General features: G+C 44.2%; 1 long non-coding RNA gene across 1 annotated transcript; it reads left to right on the forward strand.

The window, feature by feature from the left end:
- The first annotated feature begins 3,257 nt into the window (after nucleotides 1–3,257).
- Nucleotides 3,258–9,094, forward strand: LOC138354921 (uncharacterized). The gene is made up of 3 exons (XR_011223713.1): nucleotides 3,258–3,326; nucleotides 4,810–4,896; nucleotides 8,642–9,094. It is a non-coding gene; the product is annotated as an uncharacterized lncRNA (long non-coding RNA).
- The last annotated feature ends 12,020 nt before the right edge of the window (nucleotides 9,095–21,114 follow it).

Raw genomic sequence — 21,114 nt, forward strand, 5'->3', positions numbered from 1 at the left:
TATCTGGCTAATGATTGGCCGAAGTGGGTTTCCAGGCTTGTGTGTCTTGACATTTCCATACGCATATCCAGGTTTATATTCCCCAATGATCTTTGGCAGGTGGAGTCCGGATTTCTTGGCGTTCACAGTTTCGATCAGTTTGTTGACCTTTGCTTTTAATTCAGCTGTAGTGTCCTTCATTACCCTTTGGAACTTAGTTTGGTCAGAGAGTATGATGTTCATTTTCGCCAGATATTCGTCTTTTTTAAGAATGGCATATATTGGCGACTTGTCACCTCTCCTGACAACTATCTCCTTGTTCTCACGAAGGCTTTTAGCTGCCGCTTTGAGCTCGGGGGACAGTATGGTGCTTCTGTAATTGCCTCGATTCTTTCCTCCTTCTGCAATAAGTTCTGCTTGTAAGGTATCTTTCGTAGTGACCTTCTTTTGTGTCTCGAGGTCGAATATGTCGTCCAACAGAATTTCCAACTCTACTTTCCGGGCCATCTCACTCGGTCTGGACATAACATGACAGTTTATGCCCAGATTTAGGAGAGTGACTTGGTCCTCAGTGAGGTTAATTCCTGCAAGGTTCAGGAAGCCATCTCTTGGTCGTGGAATTGCCATGCACCAATGTCCACGTATGGTGGACAGCACCATACTGTCCCCCGAGCTTAAAGCGGCAGCTAAAAGCCTTCGTGAGAACAAGGAGATAGTTGTCAGGAGAGGTGACAAGTCGCCAATATATGCCATTCTTAAAAAAGACGAATATCTGGCGAAAATGAACATCATACTCTCTGACCAAACTAAGTTCCAAAGGGTAATGAAGGACACTACAGCTGAATTAAAAGCAAAGGTCAACAAACTGATCGAAACTGTGAACGCCAAGAAATCCGGACTCCACCTGCCAAAGATCATTGGGGAATATAAACCTGGATATGCGTATGGAAATGTCAAGACACACAAGCCTGGAAACCCACTTCGGCCAATCATTAGCCAGATACCCACACCCACGTACAGACTGGCGAAGCGACTCAACGGCCTGCTGACTCCTTATGTTCCTTGCGCCTTCAGCCTGAAGTCTCCAAAGGAATTTGTTGACTTACTGCGGGGCACACGGGCCACAGGGATAAGAGCCTCGTTGGACGTAGAATCGCTGTTTACCAACGTACCTGTGGACGAGACAATCGGAATGATAGCCGACAGAGTGTATCGTGATCCAGCCTGTACTCCTCTTGACATACCAGAAAATATTCTGAGGAAACTACTCCAAGCTTGTACTAAAGAGGCACCCTTCTTGAGCCCGGATGGGCACATGTATAAGCAAGTAGATGGGGTCGCCATGGGTTCTCCCCTAGGTGTCCTGTTTGCAAACTTCTACATGGGTACCATCAAGCAAAAAGTCTTAGTCGACATGAACTTGAAACCGGCCATATACTGCAGGTATGTTGACGACATTTTTACACAGGTACCTGATGTCAGACATCTGCAGGAGCTGAAGGAGGCATTTGAGCAGAGTTCCGTGCTGCGTTTCACTTACGAGATGGAAAAGGATGGGAAGCTGCCCTTTCTAGATGTAACAGTCATGGAAAAGGGCGGAGGTTTCCACACTGCAGTCTACACTAAGGAAACGAACATAGGAATGTGCCTAAATGCCAACAGCGACTGCCCAGACAGGTACAAGAGAAGTGTTGTTAACGCATATGTCGACCGTGCTCTCAGCCACAGCTCAGAATGGAAGCAAGTCGACGAAGAACTCTGCAGGGTAAGGCAGGTCCTAGTCAATAACAGCTTCTCCAATGGTTTCGTCGAAGACATCATAAGAAGGAAAGTGAAAAGCCATGCAACCTCTGAAGAGACAACTAACACAACACCTATACCCCCTATTAGACTATTTTACAGGAATTTCTTTTCCACAGCTCATAAAACGGAGGAAAGGGCCCTGAAAGATATTGTTAATAGAAACGTTATCCCTACAGACAAAAATCAGAGGATACAACTGACGATTTACTATAAAACCAGAAAAACGGCCAGCCTACTCATGAGAAACTCTCCAGACACAAAACAGAACGCTTTAAAAGAGACTAACGTCGTCTATGCCTTTAAATGCCCTCTTGGGGACTGTAAGCTCCAAAAAACCCAGTATATAGGCAAGACAACAACATCTCTTTCTAGGCGTTTAAGATGCATAAGCAACAGGGCTCCATTAAGGAACATATAATCTCTTCCCATAACCAAACCATAGCCAGAGAAATCCTAGTAAACAACACAGAAATCATCGATAGATACAGCGATAGCAGGCGGCTTGACGTTTGCGAGGCACTACACATCAAGAAGTCAACACCAGCAATCAACAGCCAATTATTGCACAACTATATTCTACCCACCTCTAGACTCCGCTCCAATATAGAAGCATCAAGAAATATGGACCAATAGGCTTTCTACAAACACTTCTATTCAATACCCATTGTTTCGTGTTCTGTCTTGTGTTGATGAAATTAATACCCTATTAATACCACCTCTTGTTCTGTCTTGTGTTGATGAAATTAATACCCTATTAATGCCACCTCTTGTTCTGTCTTGTGTTAATGCCACATCACCCCTTCCACCTCACTCAAATGTAGATGTAAAATCGGAGATGCGTAAGTTCTATTCAGTTGTGTATTTGTGAACTAAAGTCTTTGAAAATGTAATAAGTTTTACGAAACGCGCTCGTGTCGCGTCAGACTAGAAGTAAAAATGAATTTTGGAGAATTGATTTTTGATTTACCTCCAACAGTGAAAAGAAATGTACGAAAGATTGAGAAAATTCGTGTTAGAATTATTAATCTTACTTTTTCGGTCATATTTAATAATATATGTCTACAGGAAAGACTGCTACCAAAATATACTAATATATATATATATATATCTATATATATATATATATATATATATATATATATATATATATATATATATATATATATATATATATATATATTTATATATATATATATATATATAATATATATAATATATATATAATGTGTATATATAGGGACCATTGACAGCTTTAAGTAAATATATTGAAATAGTCATGTATAGATACGGATCTTCATCTAAATTCCATATATATTATGCACTTATTTGCTATAGTGTCTTACCTACATTAATCTTGCAGTTACAACCACAATATGCCATGTGTCAATATAGTCACGAGTCCTATCAACACAAGAGGCTGTGGTGCGTCTCACTAAATTTCTATTATAATAATTATTGATGGTTAATGTTTTCAGCTAAGACAGTTGCGCTTCGCTGTGAGTAGATGGCGCCTGGCGGCCCGAGACCAAGTCCTGCAGAAGAAGGTGAGAGTCGGCACCCCAGGTTGTGTGCGGGTGAGAGTCAGCACCCCAGGTTGTGTGCGGGTGAGAGTCAGCACCCCAGGTTGTGTGCGGGTGAGAGTCAGCACCCCAGGTTGTGTGTGGGTGAGAGTCAGCACCCCAGGTTGTGTGTGGGTGAGAGTCAGCACCCCAGGTTGTGTGTGGGTGAGAGTCGGCACCCTAGGTTGTGTGTGGGTGAGAGTCAGCACCCCAGGTTGTGTGTGGGTGAGAGTCAGCACCCCAGGTTGTGTGTGGGTGAGAGTCAGCACCCCAGGTTGTGTGTGGGTGAGAGTCAGCACCCCAGGTTGTGTGCGGGTGAGAGTCAGCACCCCAGGTTGTGTGTGGGTGAGAGTCAGCACCCCAGGTTGTGTGTGGGTGAGAGTCAGCACCCCAGGTTGTGTGTGGGTGAGAGTCGGCACCCTAGGTTGTGTGTGGGTGAGAGTCAGCACCCCAGGTTGTGTGTGGGTGAGAGTCAGCACCCCAGGTTGTGTGTGGGTGAGAGTCAGCACCCCAGGTTGTGTGTGGGTGAGAGTCAGCACCCCAGGTTGTGTGCGGGCGAGGGTCGGCACCCCAGGGCAAGTACCTCAGTACTCAAAGGGCACTAGTCACTGCAGCTAGATGCTACTAATTTAACCTAAACTAGACAACAAGTTAAGTGCATCTAAGTTGTGGACAAAGTAGATAAGTGGTGACGTTATTCAAAAGCAAAGTCTCTAAAGAATAATCAAAATTAAAGTTTCAAGAGACTCAACAACAATCAAGTAACCAGTGTGATGCAACTTACCCTTAGTATCAACAAAGCAAAATGTCACTGAAACTAAACACTTTGCCCTCAAAAAACTACATCCCAACTAGGCTGGTAATTAGCAAAGTCAAAACTACTTTAAAAAATTGTAGTTCGATTTGACTTGAAGAAAATTACCACGTCTTCACAAAGGAATATATATATAATGCAGTACTACTAGGTATTGATATCTTTACGTCTTCCTCTGAAGCTTACTTACCTACCTTGTGTTTACTTAACGTTCCCTTTGTGCAGTTGCTAGCGTTCTAATTGACATACATACTGGTTCTGCTGCACAAAAACTAGTGTTCATAGTAATGTTTCTGTTGAACAACTGCTAGCATTCCAAATTACGTGCCTGTTGCTGGACCTGCTGGGCAGCTGCTAGTGGTATTAACATGTATAATGAACACACACCCACCTCCTGTGTTACAGTTGACGTACCTGCTGGACCTATTGGGCAGCTGCTAGTGGTATTATCATGTATAATGAACACACACCCACCTCCTGTGTTACAGTTGACGTACCTGCTGGACCTATTGGGCAGCTGCTGGTGCTATTAACATGTATAATGAACACACACCCACCTCCTGTGTTACAGTTGACGTACCTGCTGGACCTATTGGGCAGCTGCTGGTGCTATTAACATGTATAATGAACACACACCCACCTCCTGTGTTGCAGTTGACGTACCTGCTGGACCTACTGGACAACTATCCAGCCTTCAGCGTCGGCGGCTTCTACGTTGCAGCCAAGGCCAGACTGGTCGACGTCAGTACATAAATTATAATAGTTGATTATTTACTATCAATCAATACTAAAATAATAATAGCTATAAATTGTTATCCACTCTTCCAGGGAAATATAAATTTCATTCACTTGGACTCTAGGAGATTCGAACTGCCGAACTCACGTGAGGCCGACGCTTTATCGACTGGGGTATCTTGAGGTTATCTTAATATGATTTTGGGGCTTAGCGTCCCCGCGGTCCGGTCCTCGACCAGGCCTTCATTTTGTTACACACCCCCAGGAAGCAGGCCGCAAGAGCTGTCTAACTCCCAGGTACCTATTTAGTGCTAGGTAATAGGGGCATCAGAGTGAAAAACATTTTGCCCATTTGTCTCCGCCTGCACCGGGGATCTAACCCGGAACCTTTAATACGAATCGGAAGCGCTGTCCACCAAGTTGCCAGGCTGTCGGGGTATTAGGTAGTCTTAATAAGGAAACATTCCAGGAGCAACTACTGCTGCCAAGCTGGAATTTTGGACCTTCCCGTATTAAGACTATGCGTGAGCCCAGTTGACCTCGGCCTCACACACGTGGGGTCCACAGTTAGTCTCCTAGAGTCCAGTTGAATGAAATGTTTATTTCTACAGAAGTGTGAATGGCAATTTATATGGCGTGGACGTGGATCACTAATTCCTCTGAGCTCCAGTAGCAGTCAGGGAAAGTCGAAAATTCCCGTTTGGCAGCAGTAGTGGCTTCAGGAACCTTTTCTTATTAAGACTACTCAATAGCCCAGTTGATAGTGCTTCACTCTCACTCGTTTTGAATTCTGCGGTTCGAATCTCCTAGAGTCCGGGTGAATTAAATAATAACAACAATAATAATAATGAGAAAATCAACTGGAGCTTTGAGATGACTAGTACTCCTGGCTGAGATGGTCTAGTGGTTAGCGTCATCGGCTGGGAATCTCTCTGTCGCGGGTTCGAGTCACCTCAGAGCTCCAGTTGACTTTCTCATTGATATTTACCATGTTAGTGGAATTTCTCTGCCCAGCCCAACCACTTGGACTGGACGGTAGAGCGACGGTCTCGCCAGGCACATCTCCTACGTCAGGTGAATACAACGGGCCCGTATAGCCCGTCCTGCTTGCAACATTTTGTTCCCAGTAGCTGAATCTAAAACAACAAAAAGCAGACGGTCTCGCTTCATGCAGGTCGTTGTTCAGTCCCCGACTGTCCAAGTGGTTGGGCACCATTCCTTTGCCACGTCTCTTCCCAAATTCCTTATCCTGATCCCTTCTCAGAGCTATATAGTCGTAATGGCTTGGCGCTTTCTCCTGATCTCTCTCCTGAAAGGGGGATCCCTTCCTACCTTCTATGTAAATAATAATGATAATAATTAATAATAATAATAATAATAAAAATGCAAAAAATCGCATTAACATGATCTATCAATGAGAAAATCAGCTGAAGCCATGAAGAGGATTCGAACTTGCACCCTGCGTACTCGCAAGCAATTGCCTTAAATCGCTGGACCATGATACACTCAAAGCAATGCAACCTGAGATTTAACTGAATCCTCAAGGGGTACTGAGGCATCGGCCTGATACCAAATCAAGGTTTCACACATTACCTGCGTACACTCTTGCATTGTATAGGATTTTGCTGGCCGCTAGACAGAGGTAATTCTCTTCATTGTGTCATTGACTTCATCACGTCGTGTGTGCCAACCCGCTGATTTTCACAGTGCAGTCTATGCGATCCATATTCACCAGCATCTGCCTTGCCGTAAACACTTATATACAGTGTGGGTTGGGGCAGCGAGGTTGAGGGCAGCTGCTGCCAATCAAAATGTGTGCCTGTCGCAGACTCAGGGACTGCTAACAGTAAATCACTTGCATGGGGAGTGTACACGGGTGTGAGGCGAGTGAGGTCACTGGGGATTGTTTTTGACTGCAGGAAAGCTGTGGCTTCTTTGTCTATGATGCAGCTGTCCCAGCTGGATTGTTTTGTAAGGCTTCAGTAGGATTGTTCTGAGTGCTGGGTCTGCCAGGGTATTTCAGTTTGAATTGCATTTCCTGCATTGAGGGTCATGTATCCCCGCTAAGTCCCTCAAGTTGTTTAGCAGAATTTCCATGACCAGGTCGTTCGATGCTGAGGAGGAAGAGACGAAAGCTGGACAGCAATTTTGGTGGTAGTGCGAACACCAAGACCACCGAGTCTGACTGAAAGAGTGAATTCTTTCCATTGAGTTATTGAGTGAAATGTTAACTATCTTTTCTAGCATTGTTTTCAGCAGGATGTCATACTTTTCAAGCTTAGAGATGAGGCACATCTCAAGATGCAGGCTAGCCTTGGAAGGCATTTAGTGAAAAGTTAAAATAAAACATAAGCATCGATGTCACAAATCCTGTCTTCCATCCTCCTTAGGTCTAGGATTTTCTTATCAAGGACCTCGTCAATGGCGTAACGTTTAAGAGGGACTCCGAGGAGAGAGCTGCCTGCGGGTCTGAATACGTGACCTCTGGGCAAGACTGATTTTACTCCCAATGAAGTTTGGGTTTGAAGTGTCACACTGGGAGGGGGTTTAGGGATCTTTTCCTAAACCACTCCAGGTGTAAACCATCCTTGGTTTTCCTAAACCCCAGGTTTCTTCCTTGCTACTTTACTTGGACGATGTCCTTCAAGAGGGGCTCTCGGGGGACCAGCTATAGTGTCATCGTCTAATAACGAGACGTCGAACTCGCTGGACAAACTTTCGGTGATTTTTTTTAACACTAAGCAGAAAAGAAGAGAAGTTAGAGGACTGCTAGGCACATTCACTTGCTCTGATTTCGTGTTCGCCAAAGAACAATTTTCATTCACCACTGTAGCAAGAGAGAATAATTGGATAAAGAGGCCGGAAATGGCGATGATATAGCACAGAGCACTGCATCTCTTCTGACCATAATAAAAGTTTTTTAACGTCCAGTTTAATCAGAGCTTATTCGTCAGATGTTGGTGCACTCGTGCTGCATGAGCGATTGCTTAACAACCTCCGGGGAACCCAAATACAAGGTGATTTGATTTCAACAATTCATCCAGTTGCTGCATGATAACCCACGGGGCAGAATTGGCAACCAGGCATCGGAGAGTGGTGCCAACAGCAATTGGATTGATTCCCCCATCCTTCTTGTTGAGTGCACAGAGGAAAGCACCAAAAAAGATGGGCCTGATGGTCTCAGGTGTATCACCAGCCAGGCACTTGTTGGCGACCCATGTGAGTTTCGTAAGAATATCTTCTGCAGTATCAAGTGTGGGGTTTAGCATTTGCTTGTTGTGTTGGGGTTTTAGTTCCATAAATCCCCCTGCTGACCCAAGTTTGAAAAAAAGCTGCTTAGTAGACCTCAGATTCGCCAACATTTAATGTGTCTAATCTGGTGTCACCCATATGTGAGTTGATATTGTCGTGTCGTATGGCTCTGTTTGGCTGTTTGCTTTGTACAGCTTGTGCTGTGGTAGTCTCAAGAATACATTTTTCGTCACTTGTGATGATTAACAGCGTCTGCTGTACTTCTTCCTTCAATTTTCATTGTAATATGTAATCTATTTTTGAAAGTATGTGATATGTATTTATTACCATTTCTGTAATGGGTGGAACTTCCCCCCCCCCCCCGAGGTTATTACCATTTCTGCCTCACTCGGCAGAAGCTCTACCACTGTCCTCTAAACACTCACAATAACAACGAATATAAAAGCAACAATTCAGTGTTAAAGCTTTAAGTTTACTAACGACTTGCTGATGTTTGCAGGTTGCCAGTTTCATCGCTACATACCTTGTGATCTTGATGCAGTTCCAAGCGGGAGAAGAACCCACACTTACCTCAACACCTGCCCAATGATGCTGGTCGGCCCTGCCAGGGAAATATTGCAATATTCCAGCACCAACACCTTCCTTAGTGATGCCAGGAGAACGTCAAAACACTACTCTTGCGCCTCAAGTGATTTCCTCTTTCTATTCTCTTACTTTATATTCATACACTTGAGGATTCTCGTCACCATATTGACCTCTCAGCTCCACCTCAGACGCAATCTTCACTAAATCATCTTCCATCTTCATCCTCACTCTTAAATCTGTTAGTGAATCTCCTCTGCTTTCTCACTCTATTCCAGTTGTGTATCACTTGCTCTTGACCCAAAAGATTCCATGTTAAACCAGCTGTCATCAGAGAGGACAGCATCACACAATCTGTGATGCATGATGAGAGAGAGAGATGCGGAGAGAATTGTATAAAGATATATTTCGTGTATTTAATGTAGAAAATGGTGTAAAAGAACATGTCCTATGTATCTAGATTATAATACAAGCATACAGCATGTGAATAATGTAGAGAATGGAACACATGAATATATTAAATGTATCTTGTATAGCGTACAGTATACAACCTTGCATTTTATCTATGTAGTGAAGAAATTAGTATATAGGCATATATTATGAGTATTTAGTTTAGAGTAAGGTATAGAAACACACACACACACACACAAACATAAGTACATTATATATATATATATATATATATATATATATATATATATATATATATATATATATATATATATATATATATATATATATATATATATATATGTATATGTCGTACCTAGTAGCCAGAACGCACTTCTCAGCCTACTATGCAAGGCCCAATTTGCCTAATAAGCCAAGTTTTCATGAATTAATTGTTTTTCGACTACCTAACCTACCTAACCTAACCTAACCTAACTTTTTCTGCTACCTAACCTAACCTAATCTATAAAGATAGGTTAGGTTAGGTTAGGTAGGGTTGGTTAGGTTTTGTCATATATCTACGTTAATTTTAACTCCAATAAAAAAAATTGATCTCATACATAATGAAATGGGTAGCTTTATCATTTCATAAGAAAAAAATTAGAGAAAATATATTATTTCAGGAAAACTTGGCTTATTAGGCAAATCGGGCCTTGCATAGTAGGCTGAGAAGTGTGTTCTGGCTACTAGGTACGACATATATATATATATATATATATATATATATATATATATATATATATATATATATATATATATATATATATATATATATATTAGTATATTAGTATATTTTGGTAGCAGTCTTTCCTGTAGACATATATTATTAAATATGACCGAAAAAGTAAGATTAATAATTCTAACACGAATTTTCTCGATCTTTCTTATGTTTCTTTTCACTGTTGATGGTAAATGAAAAATCAATTCTCCAAAATTCATTTTTATTTCTAGTCTGACACGACACTTGAGCGCGTTTCGTAAAACTTATTACATTTTCAAAGACTTTAGTTCACACACACACACAACTATAACTGAATAGAGCTTAGACATCTACGATTTTTTATATCTGCATTTGGGTGAGGTGATATGTTACAACGGTTTTGGATGAGGTGAAAACAAACATTCAACACAAGCCAGAACACGAAACAATGGGTATTGAAGGTAAGAATGGAAGTAATTGCAGAGGGCCTATTGGCCCATATTTCTTGATGCTTCTATATTGGAGCGGAGTGTTGAAGTGGGTAGAATATAGTTGTGCATTAATTGGCTGTTGATTACTGGTGTTGACTTCTTGATGTGTAGTACCTCGCAGACATCGAGCCGCCTGCTATCGCTGTATCTATCGATGATTTCTGTGTTGTTTGCTAAGATTTCTCTGGTGATGGTTTGGTTGTGGGAAGAGACTATATCTTCCTTAATGGAGCCCTGTTGCTTATGCATCGTTAAACGCCTGGAAAGAGATGTTGTTGTCTTGCCTATATACTGAGTTTTTTGAGGCTTACAGTCCCCAAGAGGGCATTTGAAGGCATAGACGACGTTGGTCTCTTTTAAAGCGTTCTGCTTTGTGTCTGGAGAGTTTCTCACGGGTAGGCTGGCCGTTTTCTTGGTTTTATAGTAAATCGTCAGTTGTATCTTCTGATTTTTGTCTGTTGGGATAACGTTTCTACTGACAATATCTTTCAGGACCCTTTCCTCCGTTTTATGGGCTGTGGAAAAGAAGTTCCTGTAAAATAGTCTAATAGGGAGTATAGGTGTTGTGTTAGTTGTCTCTTCAGAGGTTGCATGGCGTTTCACTTTCCTTCGTATGATGTCTTCAACGAAACCATTGGAGAAGCCGTTGTTGACTAGGACCTGCCTTACCCTACAGAGTTCTTCGTCGACTTGCTTCCATTCTGAGCTGTGGCTGAGAGCACGGTCGACATAAGCATTAACAACACTCCTCTTGTACCTGTCTGGGCAGTCACTGTTGGCATTTAGGCACATTCCTATGTTTGTTTCCTTAGTGTAGACTGCAGTGTGGAAACCTCCGCTCCTTTCCATGACTGTTACATCTAGAAAGGGCAGCTTCCCATCCTTTTCCATCTCGTAAGTGAAACGCAGCACGGAACTCTGCTCGAATGCCTCCTTCAGCTCCTGCAGATGTCTGACATCAGGTACCTGTGTAAAAATGTCGTCAACATACCTGCAGTATATGGCCGGTTTCAAGTTCATGTCGACTAAGACTTTTTGCTCGATGGTACCCATGTAGAAGTTCGCAAACAGGACACCTAATGGAGAACCCATGGCGACCCCATCTAATTGCTTATACATGTGCCCATCTGGGCTCAAGAAGGGTGCCTCTTTAGTACAAGCTTGGAGTAGTTTCCTTAGAATGTTTTCTGGTATGTCAAGAGGAGTACAGGCCGGATCACGATACACTCTGTCCGCTATCATCCCGATTGTTTCATCCACAGGTACGTTGGTAAACAGTGATTCTACGTCCAACGAGGCTCTTATCCCTGTGGCCCGTGTTTCCCCGCAGTAAGTCAACAAATTCCTTTGGAGACTTCAAGCTGAAGGCGCAAGGGACATAAGGAGTCAGCAAGCTGTTGAGTCGTTTCGCCAGTCTGTACGTGGGTGTGGGTATCTGGCTGATGATTGGCCGAAGTGGGTTTCCAGGCTTATGTGTCTTGACATTTCCATACGCGTATCCAGGTTTATATTCCCCAATAATCTTTGGCAGGTGGAGTCCGGATTTCTTGGCGTTCACAGTTTCGATCAATTTGTTGACCTTTGCTTTCAATTCGGCTGTAGTGTCCTTCGTTACCCTTTGGAATTTAGTTTGGTCAGAGAGTATGAGGAAATGTATGAAGACCTAGAGGTCATACCTAGAAATTGCGAGGGAAGGATGGAAGGGATGTCCCCGAAGGACACAGAACAGCCGTTGAGGCCAAACTCGGGCTGGCGGGTAGACTAACTCGTCAAAGTTTAGACACCCCAACCGCCTTGTGACCAGGAAGTCCTCCAGAGTCAGCTAAAGGCGGGACCGCAGCTGCAGCAGAGCCTCCAAAGGGAGAGACAAGGAAACGGTTCAAGGGTCCAACACAAGACCCAGCCAGATCCGAGCCAGAGAGGGAACCAGATTGGACTTCCTCAAGTTCACCAAGAACCCAAACCCGGCGAGCTGAGAAAGAACTTAATCCCTGGCGAGCAGACATGCGATGAGCAGTCATCGACGTAGGCCAGAACCCAAACCCATAAGTGAGGCAGATGGGCCACCATGACCCAGTTAAGGTATGTGAAGATGCGAGGCACCAGATTCAAGCCGAATGGAAGGCAACGAAAGCAGTAAGCCTGACGCCCCACAACAAAACCAAGTGAGTCACTAAACCCCGATGAATCTGGATGTGTCAATATGTGTCCAGGAAATCCAGGGACACAGTCCAAGCGTCCGACCCCAAAAAAAGAAAAGTCCAGAATGAACCGCATGTCCCCGAAGTCCCGTTTCGGAACTGGAAACAAGCATGAAACCCACCGGAGGGACAAGGACATTTCGACCATGTCCAAGCAAACCCACTCCAAGATGACCTGAAAGAGCACTGGAGAGGTGACCTGACCTGTCAGCCCCGAATCCTCCTAATGGGGGAGGGGCCACCCAACGCCACCACAGGCCGCAAGAAACGACCCAAAATGCCCACAAATTGTGGGACCAGGCGTGAGCAAACAGTGCGAGCCTCCCCTCCCATCGTTCGTCAATGGAATGAACAGCGAAAGGGCCGATGCCCCTTACGAGAAGCCAACCAATTTGTAGAGCGATCACCCCGCTGACCAGACATTGTCAGCTCTGAAGGTAGTGCCAGCTCAGAAACTGGCACCATTGCTATACCTCGAAGGGAGAAACACCAAGCTCTGGCGCGACCATTCTGGGAAGAGCCCACATGGCCCCCTTTCCTCCGGAGAACCTACAAGTCCGACATGGGTCAACAACTAAAAGAAGCTGCCTGCAGATACTGCACCAGCGCAAACTCTGCAAACTGCATAGAACTAAAAGGCGTAGAAAACTTAAGAACCAGGTCCTACGTGGATTCCAAAGACTGAGTGAGCATCGCTTGACGGCACGTGAGACGAGAAGCAAAGAACAGACACACTGCCTCCCACAGGATCTGTGCAAACAGCTTCAACAGGGCAACCGATGCTCGCACCGCCGAGACCAGTGTACCATAACCTGGATCGGCACCCAGCGCTTTAATATTCTCCTCAAGCCATTCCAAAGACTGCTCGAGAAGGGAAAAGATATGAAGGACCAAAGCCAATTGGCTATGAGCACGCACGTCCTCAGCCACCAAGGTTGCCGAAAGGAAGGAAACCTGCATGTGAAGCTGCACCAGGCAGACGTCGCGAGGAAGGGCAGGGGCAAACAAACACGCACTGAGGCATTTAAGTTTGCCCTAGGCAAACCTGAACAACAGTAAGAGCCTCTCACCACTCAAGCATGCAGGATCAACAGAACGTATGCCACACCCCCAACGAAAAGAGAGGGCAGTCTGCCAACCTGGATGACTCCAGAGTCTCGTAATACACCTAGTAAGGAAAGGAAGAACTGAACTAAAAGAGAAGCAGAATCCATTATCGAGGCATAATCCGAGTCACACAGGTGGTAAGTCGCAAGGGCCGCCAGCACCTCATGAGGCGGGATGCTGAAAACCTCCAGAAGGAAGGAACCAAAGAATCCAGAGGAACCCGGAACTGAGCCCGGGGAGCTGATACCATATCAAACTCGTACTGGGAGGCAGGATAAGAAGACCCCACCCTCCTGTAACAACAAGCTACACTCAGAGGGTACCAACACCCAAGCAGGGTCAAACGATGCTCAAGCTAGCCCATACCTTACCCCGGGAACCTCCACACCAGGACCTGGGGTCAATCAATCCTCCAAACCCTCTGCCTCAAAAGAAAAGTCAAAGTTCACTGGAAAAGCAGGAAAGAAAGGGGGCTCATTGGTCAGATCCAGAGGCAATGGCTGGAGGAACAGGCTCGAATGCCTCCGTCGCCACACCGGATGGGGCATCCCTTGAAACTGCCCGAGTCTCACCACCAACTAAACCCTGCCCCGACTCAGAAACCTTCAGACGTTTCGGAGCTGGGTGCAGGGGGAATGGGAGGGAAGAGGACGAACAGCAACAGGGGAAGGATAAGGGGGCACAGACGAAACAAAAGCCAAGGCAACTAATGCCCCCAAGTTCGAGTCCCCAAATCAAAATGGGGGAGCCCCGGGGCATCTAGGTGAACAACAGACCTAGTGTGCTGCAGCAACCTAAAACACACATGCAATGCTGAAGCCACCTGCACCCAAATATCAATATCAGTGGATTGGGTGAAATGGAGTACTAGCAAGGAGCACCACTCGCAGGGCTCTGGGTTGAAGGTGTCACCGACCCAACTGGCAGCATCACAGAGACAGAACTGGGGATTTTCAACCTTAGAGAAGGGGACAGAGTAACCCTCAAACTTGCACGAAGCAAGATGGTACCCAGGGGATGCAGCCATTGAACCCTGAGCCAGAGTGGGGGGTTTCTAGGGGTCCGTATAGACACTCTGCTAAGGGAACCACAGCAAGGTGCTGCTAACTGGCCACCCAAACTTCAAAGCGAACTACTAATTGCTTAACCCCTGTGACGTGTACACTCACGGGGCCCCAGTGGAGGACCATCAAGAATATAATTAAGGGTCAACAACATCAAGGGGCAGAAATCCCACCAGGCAGCAAACAAAAAGAAAAGAAAACCCCTGCAAGAATACAACGTCCCCAGGCAGAACAGAGCCGGCTGTTATGTTATGATGAAGACTAGCTGCACAGTACCTTGCACCCCTACCACTGACGAAACTACCTCCTACCCTGAGGCAAACAGAGGCACATGAAACACCCCAGCTGACTCCAAGGGCGAGCAATCACTGACCAGCAAAAGGCTCCACGGAGGTAGGTCCCAGGCAACTTGTGGAAAGTAACCCCAAGCCACAAGAGCAGTACTTACAGGGCATCCAGGGAAGGGAACCATAGGCAAATGTAGTACGAGCACTTGTGAAATTACTCCTGGTCCACAAACCACCAGAGAACATTACAGCACCACAAGGCACATCACTGAACAACGTCAGGGATCAGAGTCGCACGACCACCAGGTCTCACATCAGCCTCAGAACTGGGGGTGGATAACCGGCGCGAGGGGGTCTGGAGCTCCTCCTTCCCTCACTCGGGGAGTTGGGAGCTACACAGACAACGGTGACAGATGTGATGTCATGCTCGTTTGTTTGTTTTTAGTTAGGGAAGTTCTGTTCAACAGTTCGGTTTTCAGTAGCAATTTTTTAACCAGATAGGGGTTTGTTTGGGGAAGCCTTTCTTTCTGGGTGCCTGACTTGGTCAATGGCAGACATAGAATACTTCCATCCACACAGGGGTTTCTATAGGCCATTTCTCCTCGTGTCTCTCTGGGAGAGTGGTGAGGCCAGGTTCTGGCTCGTGGTCCCCCAGTAGGCCTAGAACTCCACTGGCTTGACTGATGCCACGGTCTAATACATTCATATTAGCCCAGATAGCTCCGGAAAGCTGAAGGGGCTCCTCCCAGAAATGGCCTGTTTGCTTATTGTCATGTTTCATGACTTTAATACATTTATTTTGTAGCTGCTGAAAAGCAATCTCATGGTAGATTTTTAAATACTCTGGCTTTTTTTTACCTTTCCCAACAGTGATCTAAATTGACAATAAACCACATTATAGTTAGATGATAAGGTTTTATGGTTAAATTTCTAAGGTAACCTTATCCAATATTGTCCATCATGGTATTGTACAGTTTCTAAGTACTGATTATAAGTACAGATGTCATCAGGACTTGGTTGTTCAGGAATTATTCCTATTCCATCAAGTTCCTACAATTTATGTACAGATTCTAATCCATCATCAATCATGTGGGGGGGATTGTAAGTGGTGACTGTTCTCTACCCAGTCAGGCTACAATCACTGTCTCTGTATGGTGCGATTTTTCAGGAGTTGAAGCTTCAAGACCTCGTACCCTTTTTTGAATGCAAGCTCCTTGACTGATTAGGTCCCGCTGTGCTGTTGGTAATGTAGTAGTAATTTTCTTTGCAACTAAAGCATTAACATCACTTTGTACCTTACAGAACTGTACAGCTGGTGAGGAATTATCCTCTCTTGGATTTGCCTGTGATATATAGATTATTTGTTCTGTTGGCACGGTCTGCATCTGCATAGACTGTGCACTGATACATTCTATGTGCCTCCTGACAGAATGAACATCTACATGCTCTTGTAACTCCTTTTGTCTAATCTGCCTTGGGCTCTTGATTTCCTACACTTCTATTTACAGTGGGTGATATTGAATATGACCCGACATTACTTGGTGCGATTTTTCAGGAGTTGAAGCTTCAAGACCTAGTACCCTTGTGGGTACTTCCACTTTGCGGAAGACAAGTTTTGTTGCCTTGATTACTGATTGTGAGTTTGGACATTCTTGTTCTTGTCCAAGGATTCATATTTAGTGGATTTATCTAGTGATAGGATTTTGTTACAAGTATTTAATATTTGTAGGTATGTAATTACATACAAGTATGTAATACAAGTAAGTAATACTTGTAGTCCTTTAAGGATGAATTGTTATTGTAATAATGAATATTTACATTATTCATGATGCAATGAAGCATTTTGCTTGATTTATCAGCTTTGCCTTATATATTAAGTCTCTGTTTGACACTTCATTGCCTTCAGATTTTCTGTGGCAGCTTTCACTCCAGTGAATGTAATACATTAGGTGATTAAGATTATATTCTGGCAATAAGATTATTATCTCTGATGAATTATAATATTTGGATTAAGCTTGTCAATGGGCTGTTAGCCTTTAGAATTGTAGAATGTGGATTTGTGATTGGCTGTTAGACTTTAGGATTGTAAATAAAGATGATGGGATGTTAGCCATTAAGATTGTGATGAGAGATTAAGACTGGGAATTAAGATCAATGGTAGGCTATTTTAGCCATTAAGATTGTAAATTAAGATTAATGATGGGCTGTTAGCCAAGCGATGACATTTGTCAATCAACTGATTTAAATGGCCTGTAGCTCATTGATTAGTATCCACTGTACTTATCACGTAACAATTGTATGGCTTGGGGGTAATCAGCATTTGTTAATGACAAGTTATCAATGACCTGCTAGGCCTCTCCTTTTAATTAGACTTATAGATATAGAAATTTAGTAGCCATGTTGAGAAAACCCTCAGAATGTATTATTAAATCAAAGGCTATCTAGAAGGCAAGAACTTTTGGAGAGCCTTATTTTGTTTGCCCTCAAAATATGGCAATTATATTCTTGGGAGCTTGGCTACTGTATGTGACATAGTTGAGGAACCAAACTGAGCGGATGTGCTCACATTTGGCTGTGCTACTGCTTGTGATGCAAGTTTGATTAAAGGATCTAGTCTATCCAGGATTTTATTTTCATAAATTACTGCTTCACTTCTGATATCCTGAAGTTCCCTTTGGGTTAAATCAGCATTAGCACTTTTTGCTAAATAAATTTCAGAGAGGGGGTTTGATTTGTTCAAAGTTAGCAATAGCATCTTTGATTCTATTTCTCAGCATGATTAAATCAAGAGACATTTGGGTAGATAAATTTGGACACCTGTCAATCAGTTGAGTTAAGCAATTCAGTAGACTAATAGGAGTCTCTTACTTTCCTGGTGCTGTAGCAGTGGTTATTCGGACTTTTCCGAAATATATATTTTTTTTAAATACAGTAAGTATAAATGTTTATGTATTTTAGTAATGTATTTATCCTGTCTACTTAAGCAATGATTCCAAAGATTGCTCTACTTTTCCTCTCCGGAATCTGGAGTAGCAGGTTGCACAATTATTGATTGAATCAATTATTGTTGATTCCTTATGATGGAGCATGCAGATACGTTGGTGAATAGGAAGTATAGGGAACAGGCAGGATCTACTGCCTAAGCAGGAGATTACCGTAACAGCTCTCCCCCGAAGCCTGTTCCTAACTACTGTGATGGTTCTGTGGAGTGGAGAGTTGAAGTGGGAGGTTCCACCTCGTGGACTCGGGAGAGTGCATCGGCGACGACGTTGTCCAAGCCTTTGATGAAGATGATGAGATTTGTAGTTCTGCATCAAAGAAGCAAGTGCTGGTTGGAGAACTGAGCCTGCTGCAGGAACCGAGGAGAATTGTGATCTGAGAAGATGTTGATGGGATTGTAACCTTAGAGATATGATTCGTATGTTGAAGACAGATGATGATGGCCAGTAGCTCCTTCTCAACGGTACTATAGTTCCTCTGATGTGGTTTCAGCTTGTAGCTGAGGTAGCTGACTGGAAGGATCTCCTTGCCTCGCTTTTGCATTAAGACACCCCAAATGCCGGTACTGATGGCGTCAACTTTGAGGACAAAGGGCTTCATAACATCTGAGATTAGTAAAAGGCAGAATAGGATTAGAATACAATAAAGTCTTCAATTGCTCGAATGCAACAGATTGAGGAATTGTCCAAATGTATTTTGCTTAGGGCTGGTCTGATTGATGAGAGATGTGGCCACTGAACTGAAATATTTGCAGAATCGACGATAATATGATGCTAGTCCTAGGAAGCATATGAGCTGATGCTGGGTGGTAGGTTGAGGGTAATGCTGTGTGGCTTGTAGATGGATATCAAGAGGAGCTAGGCTTCCACTGCCTATTACATGACCTAGGTAGCGCACTTTACCTTTGGAAAAGGTGGACTTGCCCAAATTAATGTTGAGGCCAGCCTGGTGGAGCTTGTAGGAACAATCGTTGCATCTGGAGCAGATGGTCGCTCCAGGTAGAGGTCACCACAACGTAGGCATAGGTGTCCTCCAGGCCCTGGTTGACTATTTTTTGCCTGCTCCGTCAAGCTGATTTGGTAGTAGCCCCTTCAGCAGGTCGATCTGAGAGAGATACGTAGCATTACCAATTGCACCAAGATTATCGTCGATGTGCGGCAAGGGGTAAGAGTCCATAATCTAGACAGTATTTAGTCTACGAAAGTCTGTGCACAACCTTACCCTGCCGTGTGGCTTTGGCACCAGTATACAGGGTGAGGCCCCAAGGGGCCTCAGGGTGTGGGTGTGGCCAGCCTGTTGTCGAAGAGGTACTGCACTTTGGCGAACATAGCTTCCTTCTTCTATGGACTGATGCGGTAGTATGGCTGATGTATTGGCATTGTGTCGGGAAGTAGCTTGATGTCGTGTTGCACTATAGTACACTCCTGCAGGATATCTTGGAACAATTCTCGGTGCAAGTTGAAGACTTGGATGAGAGGAGCACTGTTTGGATCCTGGAAATAGTTAGCAAGCTCTTTCAGGATTTCAGAGTTGGAGAGCACGGAATCAGAAACAATGCATTTGGGAGGAGAAGCAGGGTTAGGTTTCACTGTGAATATAGGGACCCTTGAACGTGGAGAGGGACATCAGCAAAATGGTAGGTTTACCTAGATACTGCTTCAGGAGATTGATGTGGTACAGCTGGATCGTCTGATGTCTATCGGGAGTCTCTAGAACGTAGTTGTGATTATTCCGACATTCTTTGATGCGGTATGGACCTGAAAGTTTGCTTTGAAAGGGAGAACCTGGGATAGGAAAGTAAGCTAGAACAAAGTTTTCAACATTTAATTTTCTTACTTTACTCCGCTGATCAAAGTGTGCCTTCATTTTAATTTGAGAATTGGATAAATTGTCACTGACGAATTTATGAATTCTTTCAAGGATGTGCCTCAAGTTTTTAAGAAACTGGGGTACATTTAGAGAATCCCAGAAGGCGTTAGAAGCTAATGAATCTTTAAAGGCCTTGAGGGGAGGGGGGGTACGACACTTATGGCTACAGAGCATCTCATAAGGAGATACTCCAAAGGACTCATTTGGAAGGCTTCTCAAAAGGCACATTATTAGATCTAGTTGCTTACCTAAATCTTTCTCTGTACTAATACAAAATTTCTTTAAATGTGATTTGATAGTCTGATGACTACGTTCTAGGGATCAATGTGAAGCAGGGTGATAGGGGCTAGACAGTACCTGTGTGATGTGGAATTCTTCAAGAGTTTTCTTGAAAAGGTAACAGGTGAAGTTTGTGCCACAATCACTCCATATCTCACTGGGAAATCCATATTGGGTGAAGTACTCCAGGAGGAGTTTTACAACTGTAGCAGCCATAATGTTCTTGACGGGAACTGCTATGGGAAACCTGGTGGTAGGACAAAGAATAGTGATGATATAAATGTTGCCCGAGCAGGTCCTGGGCAAAGGACCAACGCAGTCGATTATGGGCTTACTAAACTGTTCAGTAGGCACTGGTATCGCAATCAGTGGTGCCCTGGGTATGTGAGCGTTCGGCTTACCTGCCATTTTCAACGTGTGGCAGGTATTCACAAAGGTCTTGGCGTCACGAACCATACCTGGTCAGTAGTAGTCCTACTTCAGGGCGTTGTAAGTCTTGCTGAAGCCGTAGTATGAGAGAGGGCCATGGGCCAGACACATGATCTCTGGCCATAGGCTGGTAGGGACTACCAGCTGGTCAACGTTAGCCCAATCGTCGTCCTCCTTTAACTTACTGGGTATATATCTATAAGTCGTGGCCCAGGAGAAGTTGAATTCCTGGCATGTAGAAAGGTTTCTCCCTGATGGCAACTTAGACTTCACCATGAACGAACGAACAATCCAGGTGGACTCTAGCAAGTGGGTATGGAGTGGTTGCAGTTAGGCCAGTGATGAGGACGGTTTCTCCGGTGTAGTTGACGTTGGGTGCAGCTGCTTTGAGGAGTATCGATTGTAGCGCAGCTGTGTCCCTCAAAATATTTACTTGGATCCTTCCCTCCGAATCACCACCGCTGACAAAGACAGTTCTGGGATATAGGGAGGGGCGCCGGTCGGCCGAGCGGA

The sequence above is a fragment of the Procambarus clarkii genome, chromosome 6 (assembly GCF_040958095.1).
Source record: "Procambarus clarkii isolate CNS0578487 chromosome 6, FALCON_Pclarkii_2.0, whole genome shotgun sequence".
Classification (NCBI taxonomy): domain Eukaryota; kingdom Metazoa; phylum Arthropoda; class Malacostraca; order Decapoda; family Cambaridae; genus Procambarus; species Procambarus clarkii.